General features: G+C 39.0%; 1 protein-coding gene across 1 annotated transcript in view; it reads left to right on the forward strand.

Moving 5' to 3' along the window:
* The first annotated feature begins 1,503 nt into the window (after nucleotides 1-1,503).
* drosha (ribonuclease 3 drosha) overlaps nucleotides 1,504-15,156 on the forward strand; it is a 295,969-nt gene continuing 282,316 nt past the window's right edge. Inside the window, exon 1 of the mRNA XM_067146934.2 lies at nucleotides 1,504-1,639. The gene's annotated coding sequence lies outside the window, so the exon portion shown is untranslated. The remainder of the gene's footprint in view (nucleotides 1,640-15,156) is intronic.

Raw genomic sequence — 15,156 nt, forward strand, 5'->3', positions numbered from 1 at the left:
CTTTCGTGGCAAGAAGAATGGCAGCACTCTCTCTACTCGTACAAAAATCAAATTTATTTATCAAATCCAGCCTGCAATTCCTGATAAACCCTGGTATTTTTATGGTTCATATACTCGACGGCTCATCACGAATGTAATACCGTACGTCTACAATTCAATCATGCGCTTACTCCGCAGTATACAGTAAGTACCGTTTCCATCTTTCTAACTTCTCTTCATGTGTGTGCGACCTACCCAATGGAGACAGTAACCACATTTTGTTTCAAGTGTCCAGAATTTGCTTCTTCTCGTCGTCTATATATGACTCGCCTAGTGAATTTGTCTATTCCCCTTCCTACTAGTGTCTCATGTTTACTATCAGCACTCCTACCCTAATAGATAAATTAAATAAGTTTATTGATGGTTCGAAGTTACATTTGTAATGTTAAGCCGTTCATACCTTTTTATCTCTATACTATAGTATGCTTCTCATTTCCACTGTGAACTGTGTTCCTTTATATACGTTCTAGAACTATAATTGCGAGCGCGGTACTTATATTATTCGGCACTATTAGGTGTTCTACATATCCTACATTGTAAATAGAAGGTATACATAGAACCTAACCCTTTCCAAGAAGAAGAAGAAGAAGAAGAAGAAGAAGAAGAAGAAGAAGAACCAGCCTTCGAAAGGTGTTCCCAATAGCAATAGGTCGAGCGCCTCCATCAAGTTTCCGAATGACAATTATTATTATTATTATTATTATTATTATTATTATTATTATTATTATTATTATTATTATTATTATTATTATTATTATTATTATTATTATTATTATTATTATTATTATTATTATTATTATTATTATTATCATTATTATCGTTACTGTTCATTGCAATAAAATACAATCTTGTACGATCCAACAACTAACCACGAAGAAGAAGAATCTTGTACTACGAAATAAATTTTTCCGTTCCTTATCAGGAAACGAGGGGGCCCATTTTCAATTATTTCGGGGGGGGGGGGACGAGCTTCTTAGCGCCGCTACTGATATTACCCTGGTTTAGGGAGAGGGACCGATGTATTGCAGAATTGTAAATAAAATGCGGAGGGTTGCATGTAAGTAGACTGCAACGGTCGGGTGGACATCCGGTCGGTATATTAATAGGTAACCCCCAGTTGTATTTAACGAGAAAATCAATGATCAAAAGTCTATTACCGGTATATTATTCTGTGTATATTAATGCTGCAATATCACATTCACTGAAGTTTAGATTTTTATGGACGTATATAAATCATAATTTGCTCTTGAATGTTTATTATGTGCTGTTCTTTTATGATTTACGAACATAATGGATATTCGCCTTTTCGAAAATTTAAGGTAACGCAATGTTCACAAGTCATTTTGTCTGCGTTCGGGTGAAATGTCGAGTTATATAATTGTAATAGTCTGTCCCATAAGGATGCGTCCGTAGGTGTCTTCGGCTTACTTCGGCTCCTCTTTGCCTATTTGTGAGATGTTTTGCAAGGAACATGTTTTGGTTCCGATGAGATAATAATGATTTTGTGTTTGTAGTGTGTTGGTTGATGGCTTGTTGTGGATTTTGGTTGGTGCAAAAATGCTGAGACACGCTTGGATCGGATAACGATCGTAGGATATAGGTGAGGAAATTAACACTGGCTATTCTTGTATTCATGTTTCGAGGGAAATCTCAATATAGCGTTGCTCATCGCGTGTATAACCTCATTCTTCACGAGGTGTATTTCGAAAGTGGCTTTGTGAACTAGCAAGTATTTAAAGCTGTAAATAGAATAAACTGGCCAATGCCATATAGGAATGACCTGAGTTTTTACCTCGAATTCTATTAATGTGTAATTTTATGTGCAAAATCACCTCCATGGTCATGTGGAGCATAATTGGTCTTAGCGTATAATATAAAGGGGTTCCTCTTAAATCGAGAAATAATGAAATCAGGCTCATCCCTTTCTATTAATGCAGGTTTTCATTATCTTTAATGTCGGGGAATATTGGTGAAATTAATTTTACCTTATGGTAGGCTGCTAAGGTTTGGAGGTGTATTCTAGATCTCACTAGTTGCACGTTCCTACACCTCATTTCGATAAGATGTGACTTTGGTGATTATTATTAAAATTATGTGCCTCTGTGGCTCAGGTGGCATGGTGTGTTCCATGGTTCAAATCCCGGTCACTCCATGTGAGATTTGTGCTGGACAAAGCGGAGGCGGGACAGGTTTTTCTCTGGGTACTCTGGTTTTCCCCATCATATTTCATTCCAGCAACACCAGTATCATTTCATTTCATCTGCCATTCATTAATCATTGCCCCAGAGGAGTGTGATTGGCTTTGGCAGCCGGCACAATTCCTATCCTCGCCGTTGGATGGGGCCTTAATTCATTCCATTCCTGACCCGGCTGAATGATTGGAAACAGGCTGTGGATTTTCATTATTATTCACCTCTCGGTGATGAAGGGTGGGGAGTAGCGGGTGCTAGTTATGACTTTTTATAAGGCGTTTTGTGGTTTATAGTCATCTTAAGGAAATTTTACCAAGCGACTTGGCCGTGCAATTAGGGTTGCGCAGCTGTGAGCTTGCATTCGGGAGATGGTAGGTTCAAACCCCATTGTCGGCAGCAGTGAAGTTGGTTTTCCGTGGTTTCCCATTTTCACATCAGGCAAATGCTAGCGCTCTACTGTAATTGAGGCCACGACCGCTTCCTTCCAACCCCTTGGCCTTTCTTATCTCATTGTCGCCATAAGACGTACTTGTGTTGGTAAAGCCACATTAAGGAAATTTTACATTATTAACCCTCAGTTGGTCGCGCGTCTGCCCCTTCGCCACTGGTTTTCCTTCGCCCAGTGATAACACTCATTGAAGTCTCCTACAGTGTTGTTATTTTATTTTTTTCTTTCATTGTAGCTACTGTTCCTTTGTTAAATTATGGTCGATATTATTTATATCTTTGCTCATGAGTGAAGTGTTGATAATGCTGGGTTGGTCGTTTAGACTGTGGCACGCCTTGTAAGGAAGGTGAGGTGTTTGTAGCGAAGGAGCGCTTTAATTTTGCAGTTCTGAGTTGTACATTGTACATTTTTGTTTATAGTTGGCGGACATCCTTAGTTTTATGAGCCCTTAACGAGATATCCTTAATAATGTCAAAATTAGTGGATATGAGGTGGAAAAATATATATTTTGCAAGAATGTGATCATAACATGGACACGAAGAATAATTTTCTGACGAGGAAACTAACTTTGGCAGTGATTTATCAGATACCAATGGGACTTCTGCAACATTCACAGAGTTGTTTTATTATCATGTTCTAGTTTACTGCGCACATGGGAGGAGGGGGGCATTAACTATCTTAAGAAAAAGTCGTGACATTGTTTGAATCAGTTTGTACTTCATTTTATCAACCCTTTTTGTGACTTGCATGTATACGATGTAACCAGCAATTTCCACACAAGAGCCAAAGGCGGAAAAACGACTAACGTGCGTCCACTAGCGTTACGGAATTAAGTGCGCCTCACTATGGGTTGACCAAAAACATTCAAGCTCTTTAGGCCTTTTTGCAAGTTGGTGAGTGCTTGTGGCACCCACTGATGCAATTTTATTCAGATGATCTTCCCGTAAAATTCTGTGGATGGTTCGTTTTTCGTTTTCATTTTCAATTTTCGGCTTGTAATTAAAGTAGTATCCATCTATTGTCCATGCCCATACTCTGGGAAATTACTGCATGTGACACATCGGTTAGGACATTAACAGGTCTTCCGGACCATTGCACGTCATTGCTTGTTTCATGTTTGCTGAAATGGTGCTGCCTATCTCACAACGGTTTGGTATGGAAGGGCATTATTCCCCACAGGTTTCGTAAGCTATCTATGACATTCTCATTGCGACCCTGGCAAACGGCCAGTTTGATGTAGCCTACACATGCTGTTCTTGCCTCTTCACATCGATCTGCTTGGAGCCTGATTCACTACTGTGGTCCCATTGCCCTGTGCGTGATACGTGTCCAACACACCATCACCTCATCCTGTGTCCATCTTCTATGAGTGTTGTGCTTTTCAGGAGATATGACCACTGTATGGTAGCACCATGCAAATGTGAGAAAAATGTAGTTGCCGCAACCCTTGTAGATGTCTTAAGTCAAGAACAATTTGACGAAAGCTTATTGTTCTTCATGTAGGACAAGGAATGTGAAATCATACTCCCAATTTTTCAATTCCTCTAGATGATTCTATATTGATTAGTAGAATTTCCACTTTGATTCTGTATTTAAGCGTTAACATGGATGAATCAGGGATGTAAGAACCTGTGAACTTTTTCTTGACTTAATCAGTTTGCCTGATGTAACTGTGAAGGGATATAATATAATGCCTTACTGGACATTTAAAAACTACACAATTTTACGTATGGGTTTCTGAAAAAAAACATCTTATTTCAGTTGGATGCAATGGAGCTGCTACTTTATTTGGGGCAAGGAGTGGGGTATGAAGAAACTCATTGCAGAAAATTTTCCTAATGTGTTATTTTGGTATTGTGCAAATCACAGGCTTGAACTTTGTCGGTGATTGTGTAATTGAACTGGCTGGAGTTAACCGCTTCAAGTTTTTCATGGACAAACTATGTTCTTTATTATTCTTCCCCCAAAAATTCCAGAGATCTTCAAGCTTGTGCAAATATATTGGATGTGCAGTTGCTAAGAATTGAAGGAATACTATGCATATATTGGGTTGCTTCTAGTTATTCCTCAGTTTCAGCAGTATGGCAGGACTGTAAAGGATTAGTCCATCGTTTTGTAACTGTTTCGGATGACACATTTCCACAGGGTGCCAAAAAGAGAATTATGTATGAAGGTTTATATATTTCCTTGCAAAATTAACTACTTTTTTTTTGAGAAAAACACAGCCAAAAAAATTGGGTGCATTTATTATTCATGGAATTCAGACATGAAACATTTTATTTGCATTTTTTTTAAAGATACATCACATATAGGGCCTACTATACACAAAATTGGTTCAACTCATTTGTCATAAACTTATGCCATATGGTTTTCATTTGAACAGTCAAATAGAATAAGCCCTACTTCGGCCAAGTTGAACATGCAGGTTTGAACTACGGACACTGAGAATATTCTTCCTGTTACGGGCTGATAATACGACGTGAAGTGATATAAATATGAATTAACTAAATTAAAGTACCAATCACATTAGTAATAATGACACATCGGCAAGAGGAAAAAAAGCCTAACCTATGTCACTACTGGCACTGCAGGAAGAATTACTGCTACTATCACTGCTCACATCTCGCCATAAGGTCATCTTCACTCCTGTCTAAAGTATTTGAGATTGAGATTCCCGCTTTCTTTCCAGTCTCACCTTTGAAGAAATCGTGTCCCAAGTGCACAATATCCACTCTCAGAGGAGTTTCACCAGTGGTTTCTGAATCTTGCCTGCTGGAGTAAGTTTATGCACACTTCCCACCATCCAGCACTGATGAAGTTTGCTCATGTTTTTTAAAAAACTATTTGAAAACGTCCCAAGGGTTGACGTACCGATGACAATCTGCCAGGAATCACTGCCAAATTGTTTCTCATGGCTTCCAATAATCTCTTAGTGTCTTCAGTCTGGTGGCCATGAAAACCCCCAAAACAAGGAGAACTGGACATCGAAGGAGAGACTCCGCTCTATTTCTCCAAACAGTTTGTCTCCAATCTTGTACAAGTTGTGCAAGTCACCCCCAAAGTTAGCTTCCTCATCAGAAAATTCATTCTCTGTGTCCTTGTTATGATCACATTCTTACAAAATATCTTCTTTCCTGCCTTATATCCACTAATTTTGACTTTATCAAGGATTTCTCGTTAAGGGTTCATAGAATCGAGGATGTCGGCCAACTATAAAGAAAATGTACAGTGTATAACTTGGAATTGCAGAATGAAAACACTCCTTCGCTACAAAAATCTCACCTTCCTTATAAGGCACACTGTAGTCTAAACAACCAACCCTGCGTTTATCAACACCTCACTCATGAACAAAGCAACAAAGCACGGAAATTTTTCTTTTGGCTTTTTTTTTTATCAGAACAACATAAGGTGTAAGCTTTCTGCCATCAAATGTTACAGCAAATATTACAGTACATTGTTTCTCGCTTCCTGTAATGTGTACCATAACACTCAATGTCCCTTTCTTATCGATTGTTTGACTTTGCAGCATATCAAAGCTGATCGGCATCTGATCTGCATTTCCTATTTCGGAAAGCAGATATTGTTTCACGTTCCAATTCCCAACCATGAAGCGATGAAAACAAATGACATTTTGGTTGAAATCATTCGTCATTCTTTGACAGTGATCTTTGTTGAAGTGAATGTCCATTTCTCTTCATAAAATTAAATCATCCAGCCTCTGCTAACCTGAAAATCAGGGGGACTGATCCCATGTGTTGAAGCTTTCTCATCCTACATTATTTTGTTGGAAACAGCATATCCATCATTCCGTAATGACATCACATATTTCTGTAGATCCTCCTTTACTTCCCAAAACTTGCCACTTTTTGGGCTCCAAATATTTTGCGAGACTGGTTGGTCACTTGAAGTGCAGTTTTCTTTTTATTTCTACTAGCAGCAAACTTTGCACTCGGACACTGAATACTTGTGGCCCGCTGTTCTGTTCTCATGTGTCTCAGCATAACTGATCCCCTTGAGTTTATACGATGCAGTATTCGAGTAATACTTGTTCATTGTGGATGAACAAACAATTTTAAGATTAAAAACCGCATGTAGGCCCTACCTGAAACACTCAAAATATGGAATAGAGCATCACTAGTCAGGTTTGCACTGATTCACTCACTAAACTAAAGTAGTGCAGTGGTACCTCCTATCGAGTGATAGCCAGAACTTGTGCATTATTTGGAATCCCAGGTTTTGAAATAGGAAGGTGTCTTTATGTTGAAAATTATCTGGAGCTGTGCGATAAGTTAACCCTTTGGCCTACCATTACTTATGAGAGGAAATATTCCCTTACATGCCATTTATTTTTCAGTCACTTTAACGTAAATTTGACGAATCACATAAGAATACACAGAGCAAAGTGAGCTTTTAGTTTGTCTCTAGTAACAGGAAACCAATGTTTTTGATCGTAAGTATTACTGATTTCAAGGGAAGCAGATAAATGAGCAAGAAATGAAGATGCATGGGCATCAGTTTCCTTTGTAACGTGATCCTAGAACTGTGGGGTTAGAAATGCATTCTCTTCGTCCATTTCTTTTGGATTATTCTCCAACCTCCTCCTCACTATAGAGTAAATTTCAGAAACTGGTTTGCATGTTACAGAAACAGGCTTATTGTCAACAAGATCCCAGTTCTGAGTATCATTACTAGAGTTCTCACCCGCTCTCCTTGCATTCTGGTTTTGTCCCGTAGTTTCGATTGGCACTATTACCTTGGAACTGAAATTGGAATCACTTTCATCACTGTCAGTTGAAGAAGTATTTTCACTCTCCAGTGAATCATTTCCACTTTCAACATCACTATTTTCAAGCCAGTTACGCATACCTCATCCATGCCGTACTTGGATGCCGTCATGATTGTTTACAACTAGTGGCAAACTGAGGTGCTTTTTATTTTCTGTACTAGCATGTGCCCGCGGCTTTGCCCGCGTTTATTAATCGAACCGTTAGATGTTTCTAAACTATTTATTTAAAAGCAAATTAAAACATTATATTTATTAACTCACATCGTTTTGACGTAAATTGCATGAAATACATTATTTTATTTGTGTTATATTGTTACTTTCAATGCTTAAGATACCGGGTTGATGGTTGGTACAAATAATATTAAAACCATGTAAAAGACCATGTTATATAATACACAATATATTGTTTCCTTATAGAGCTTCGGAATAAACTATATTAATGTCCTTCCATTTGGAGGTAACATACATACTGTATTGTGTTTGCCTGGCATTGCTTCCACTTACTTTTGCCAGGCTCCTCACTTTCATCTATCCTATCCGACCTCCCTTGGCCAACTCTTGTTCTTTTCCGAACCTGACGTTATTAGAACACTCGAGGCCTATGAAATCTTTCATTTTCACGCCCTTCGTGGCCCTTGTCTTCCTTTGGCCGATACCTTCATTTTTCGAAATGTCGGATCCCTTCCATTTTTTTCTCTATTAAGTGTTATATAAAGGATGGTTCACGTACAGTTGACAATGGCAAAACCACCGTTTTCGAAGATGGAGTCCTATAACTTTAAGCGATTGTCCTACGTCAAAATTTCAGATCTCTGTGCCGTAGATTTGACTGGGCTTCGCACACATACACCCAAACACTTCCAAATATTACGGGCTGATTGCTCCTCGTGTCGCGGACCGAAAATGGCTTCCTACTCAATGGATTTACAGTCCAAGGAATACTACTTCGCCCACAGCATGCTCAGTAATGATGGTGGCTTCAGTAATATTCGTCATGTTTCAGAGCCATGTTCATTGCAGAGCATCAACAGCGTCATATGCCCTCACACCATATAAGACCAAAAACGGTTTCCTATGCCCTGGACGTAAAATGGCTTCTTGAATATTGTGTTCTCTACCTATCTTATGTACGTTGCCTAGCGACAGCGACTCGATGCATTTCATCTTGGTGACAGCACGTTAGATTGTCATATCCCAATGCACGTTTTCCGATGGTTCTTCATTCATAACTCACCAACGAAAGCAAAAATGAAAATTCCGGCTTCGAGGTGCATTTGGACCCCTTTCATCTACCTATGTTCAAAATTTCAGATATCTGCATGCTGTAGATTTTGCTGGGCATCGCGCACAGACACACAGACAGACAGACAAACAAACACTTCCTTTTATAATTATAGATTACAGCTCGGAGTTACTATTTACACACAGAAAATAGCTTCGGGTATCATCTTACATCTATCGGGTAGACTGCAAAACTAACAGAATAAATCTCTCTGACCATCTAACCGCGATAATGAATTTAGAAATGTTCCGTGCACCAGGACAGAAGTATCCGTCGAAGTATGTTACCACCTTACAATCGCAGGATGGAAGGTTCCATCAAAGTATGGCAATGGGTTAATGATGTTTGAAAGACGAAAGGAGAAACCAGGCCAATATTACAGCATTGCGATAAAGTCTATGATACTTTAGAGTGATTCCACTTCACAAGAGGGTGAACAGTGTCCCAGTAAATGGACAGTTCTATGAAAACCTACATAAATCCATTGAAAATAGACTAAATAGGGCTAGTGATCAAGAACTTCTGAATAGAATAAAAGTGCTTCATCCTGAAAACTGCCCAGTTAATGTCAAGTCTGATACTATGTTTCCAGAGGTAGAAATTAAGCTATGCTCAAGATTTCAGGGTTATGAGAGACAGTCGCTTAGGTGCCTTCAGAGACTATCTAGTAAATGGGAAAATGCCTCTAGCTTTGCTTCTTCTTGCCAGTGCTGTTAATTTAATTCCAATTTCAACTAGTGAATGTGAGAGAGGATTCTTGCAGATGCATTTAATTATGACTCCAAATCTATTGTCTTTATTAATATCCACAGTCTCAGGATTTTTAAATATTTTTTTATTGGGATTGTTGATCCTCCTTTAACAAGATTTGATGCTTCAAAGTATGTGGATTCCTGGCTGTCTCATGGGCATCATGCAGCTACTGACAGAGGTGCAGCTGAGAAGATAAAAATAAAATGGAATTAGTGTGGAAGTTAAAAATTGCTAAAAAGTATATTTCCAGGGATTTGTATCTATTTCTTTCTGTACCGTAATAGACTAGGCTTATGGGATATAATAGAGTACAGTATTATACAGAGTATTCAAATGCATATGGGTGCACATCTTTAAGTTAGTAAATAGTGTGAATTTAGAGCTCCCTTACTTATTTTGCTACAAATTGAGCACTGGGTACAATTCTCCTTCATCTCAATCCACAAGAAAGGATTGATGAAAAAATTTGAGAATAATCACTTAATTGATTTGATTTTACATGCCACTAAAGTTATGCTTCATATCTTACGCTAACGACTCTGAGCATTCTTAGAGTACCAAATTCTTGAAGTCAATACTCGATTCATGAAAGGTAAAAGGCACCCAAGAACAGATCTTGAGTCTAAGAAAAGTGTAGGGAATTCAGTGATCTGGTATACCTGTGCTTTATTGACTACCAAAAGGCCACCAATATTGTCAGATGTCCGGAAAATTTGAGATGATGTGGGTTTGCCACTCTGTCTGGTTGATCTCTTCAAGTCTCCGTATGAGGAAAATACAGCCAAAGATTGAAAGCAAACAGTCCCAGCAGTTTTGAACGAAGACTGGAGTTCCTAAGGGATCCATTCTGTCACCACTATTTTTTGATCTCTGTGATCAGTATGTGATGAGAACTGCACTAGAGGACTGGAATAAAGGATTTTCTAGTACAGGATGCAAGATCAACAATTTGAGTGATTTTCTGATGATATTACCTTGATGGCATCATCTGAAGTGTTAACAGAGCTAATCAAGAGAGTGGAGGAAACAAGCCTAGAAATTGGATTTCATGTAAGTCGACAGAAAACTAAGGTTATGATTGTCAATCGTAAGAAGAATAACAGTCCACGTATCCAGCAGATTGGAGATGTGAAGTTATAAATCAGCACATGTATCTAGGCTCCTTATTGTCCAATTCTGGTTATTCCAAAGATGAAATAAAATAAAGAACTGAAATAGCTAAGGTAGCAATGACCGTATGCAGAAGATTTGGAAAGATGATAGAATCACCATCAATACAAAAAATAAGCTTGGTGAATCTCTAGTCTTCTCAGTCTTCTTGTATGGAACAAAGACGTGGGCCATCCTACAGTGTGATTGTGCATGAATAGAAAGCTTCAAAATGTGGTGCTGGCAGAAAATGCTGAGTATTCCTTGGACATCTCATCACATGAATATGTCAGTTCTGAACCAACTTCAGATAAATGTTTCTCTGTTGATATTTACTTAACCATAATAGGTATTTGTTCCTGTAGTGACTTGTCTAAAGCTATTTAAAATAGTATGGGTGTGCTTGGCCTACCTTGTCAGTACACTTTTTATAATTAAATGCAGTCAAACATAAAAGATATTCAGCAAAGGGAGAGCAGATGGTTGAAAAGAATCATAAATTGACAGACATTTCTGATGACATAGAATTAATACATTTAGCCAAAAAGAGATTCATAAATGTTTTAGAAAGTTTAGAAATGTATCTTGCTCAAAAAAATCACTTTGCATCAAGTTTCAATGAAAGAAGTACAGATGAGAACCCATTGTATAAACTAGTGTTTGATCATTTAAAGAAAAGAAAAAAAAAAGATAAAACTTGAAAATCTTAAATTTATTTAGGTACTCTCATTCAACATCATCTAAATATTAAAATTGTATGTAATTATAATTTTCCTAGTGTATCACTAATGTTCATTTGTTCACTGACACTTTGTATGGTGAATTATGATATAATACTTCTTTAGATTTGGGCTAAACAAAATACAATGTTATAACTTCTTGTTTTCATTCTTTGATTGGACTTCACTGATGAAGGGAATGTACTATGTTCCTGAAACATGTTTGAATAAATTATTTTTCAAGTATAAAAGTGTATTGACAAGCACATACAATTTTAAATAGGTTTTAATAGCAAAAGTTTGTTGTGCAAGATCTTGCAGCAAATCATTCAACTACTTTGGACATATAATGCACTGAGAAGGTAGTCTTCAAAAGTTGATTGTTCAGGGCAAAAGTCTTTACAATACCTTTCAATAAACCTATTAATTGGTACATGTTTCAGCCTGATTAGACCTCCTTCAGCTACATAACATTAAAAAATTAAAACATTAGATTTGTGAATTATGAAAACATTGTTCAGTTCTTGAAATTGTCACGGATATAACTTTTAAAAAATCTTGGATCTTCAAAATTGTTAAAAACACCGTACTGTCTTAAAAAACTAGGATGTTCATTCCCAATAAAATAGATTGTAAATGAGGAGAGTTATAGTCGGGGATACATACCCATGACAATACAGTTCAGTGAATGAAGTCAGAACGGTCGATCTGGCAACACTGTCGACATGCAACGCTGGACCTGCTTAGCAGCAGGTTTTGACCACCTGCTCCCAACATTGTTCAGTTGAGCATCGTGTGTGAGCCGTGGAAAACCTGTTTGACACAGTACGTGTTTAGTATGCTGGTTCTGAACGGTGAACAGGAACATGAACAATCAAAAGATCAATGTACAGTTTTGTTTTAAGCTTGGCAAGACACCGAAAGAAACGCATGCGATGCTGGTACGTGTTTATGAAGATCAAGCACTGTCCTTGAAGTGTGTGTACAAGTGGTTCGCCCATTTTCGAGGAGGCCAGGAAAGTGTTTCTGACAACCCCCGCAGCGGAAGACGAGCGACCGCCGTCAGTGACGAAAACATTGAGAAGGTGAGGACATTAATCACGAACTATCGGCGATTCACTGTGCGCATGATAGCGGATGAAATGCAGATTAACCATGAATCGTGCGACAAATCGTTACCCAGAAGTTAGGGAAGAGGAAAAAGTGTTCTCGTCTTGTGCCACATCACTTGATTGACGATCAGAAGCAGGCATGTTTAGAGGCTTCACAGGATTTTGTCGAAACGGCAGATGCGACACCAAATTTCTTGAACTGTATCGTCACTGAGGATGAAACCTGGTGTCTCAGGTACGACCCTGAAACGAAACTGCAAAGCATGGAATGACGTTCTCCGGGATCCCCTCGTCGGAAAAAGGTCAGAGCCAAAAAGTCACGCATCAAAACGATGCTCATCACCTTTTTCAATAGTCAAGGCATTATCCAGAAGGAATTTCTACCTGAGGGAACGACATTGAATGCCGCACAGTACATTAAAATTTTGACCCGTTTTATGAAACGTCTACGCAGGGTACGACTCCAGTACGCACAACAAGGTTCATGGTTTTTTCTCCATGACAACGCTCGCTTACACACAGCCAATATCGTCAAACAGTTCATGGCAAAAAAGGGGGTGGTGCAACTTGAACATCCCCCATACTCGCCAGATCTGAATCCTCCAGACTTCTTCGTATTCCCACGACTCAAGCTCGCTTTGGAAGGAAAGAGATTTGACGATATTTCTAACATCCAACGAAACGTGACAAGGCTTTTGAACACCATCCCAAAGGAAGCCTTCTTGCAAAGTTTCCAGGACATGTATTGCCGATCTCAGCAGTGCATAGTTATGGAAGGGGACTATTTCGAAGGACAGTAAGGTCACTGTCAGGCATTGTTCATCTATGTTGATTGTACAGGACTATTCACCGAACTTTATTGTCACAGGTTGTATTTTGCAAACCTGTCAACGTACTTAAGTATAAAACAGAGATTTTTAAAAAGCTTCAATTACAATTTTAAAAATATTGTAGCTGACGGTTTTAAAATACCAAAATGGAACATACGATAGTTGGACGTAGTTTCATTTCAACTACTTGTTCTGTAGAATATTATCTGAGAAGAACAAGGCAAAATAAAATTAAAATTGTTAACAAAGAAAATAAGCTGTTGGAATAAGAGTGCATCATTAATTTACATCTCCTGAATTTGAATGTGCTGAGCTGTTGCATGACTGAAGCTGGACTGAATAATAAGGTTGAATGCTACAGCGAGTTATTGCTGATGGTGATTGGGGATGGTAGCAGAGGAGGGAGTGGTGTTTATTACTTTGACATGAGCATTAAAAGATTACTTTTTACCTATGTTTTATGTTCTGTAGCTGAAGAAGGTCCGATCAGACCAAAACATATACTAGTTAATAGATTTGTTGAAAGGTATTGAAAAGGTGGATATTATTAGAAGAATTTCTTTATAGAATTGTTCAAAGTACTTAATTGTTAATTGTAAGTCAATGCAGAATGCAAATAAGAAGTTTATCACATGTAACTAGTGGAAAGCTATATAGGCTACATATATTTCATCAGGACTCTGGACCTGTGCACAAAGCTTTGCCGTTTCAAGATGAAAGGGTAGCCATTTTGCGCACCCTCATCACGCCAAACGTGTGGCCACCTCTGACCAGACCTAAAACCCTCGGATTATTATGTACAGTACAGGGCATTGTTGAAAAGAAGACTAATCAACATTATCACAATGTGACTGATTTCCTAAAAGCTGTTATTACTTGAGTAAAGGGCCGTGGCCTACCAAGCGACCACTGCTCAGCCCAAAGGCCTACAGATTAAGAGGGGTAGGTGTGGTCAGCACGACGGATCCTCTCGGAAGTTATTCTGGACTTTCGAGACCGGGCCGCCATCTCACCGTCAGATAGCCCCTCAATTCTTATCATGTAGGCTGAGTGGACCTCGAACCAGCTCTCAGGTCGAGAGAAAAATCCCTGACCTGGCCGGGATTCGAACCCAGGGCCTCTGGGCAAGAGGCAGGCACGCTATCCCTACACCGCGGGGCCGGCCACAAACTCCTTCAGCTGACCGGAATATGACCTCCTTGGACATTTAATGACAGTATGCCGGATGGTCTGTTTCTTCTCACCACAGTCGCACTCAGGGGAGGAGCGCATATCCCTCTTATGCAACAAAGACCCACATCGTCCATGATTGGTACGGACTCTGTTGAGAAGAACCCAGGTTCTTCTGGGGAGATTAAAATCAGGTGGTGGATGTTGAAGACTAAAGAGAGTCTGCCATTCATCTGGAGCTGTGTTGGTCCACTCCAATTGCCATTCATCAGAAAACGTTCCTAGCAATGAGTTCCCTTGCAGTCTGAATGGGTGGAGATATTGATTTCAGACGTCCATACCTAACAACCATGTCTTTATGAATGGGAAGACTTGGGTTCGTTGTTATCTTCCTGAACTCGCGTATTAGGTTGTTTTGTCAGCGTATTCTTAGAGGTGTTATGTGGCTTAAGACTGGCAACCAAAAAAGAGGAGTAGATCTGACTGCGCCACTGACAATGCGCGTTGTCTGATTCAGAACAACATCAGTATTCTTAACATAAGGGCTATTCAGCCAAACAGAAGTACAATACTCGGCTGTTACCAGTCCCAATGCTGACGACCTAAGAGTGGATGCTGATGCTCCCCATGTAGAACCTGCAAGGTTCTGAATGATATTGTTCCTGGTCTTCAGTTT

This window comes from Anabrus simplex, chromosome 5 (genome assembly GCF_040414725.1).
Source record: "Anabrus simplex isolate iqAnaSimp1 chromosome 5, ASM4041472v1, whole genome shotgun sequence".
Lineage (NCBI taxonomy): Eukaryota > Metazoa > Arthropoda > Insecta > Orthoptera > Tettigoniidae > Anabrus > Anabrus simplex.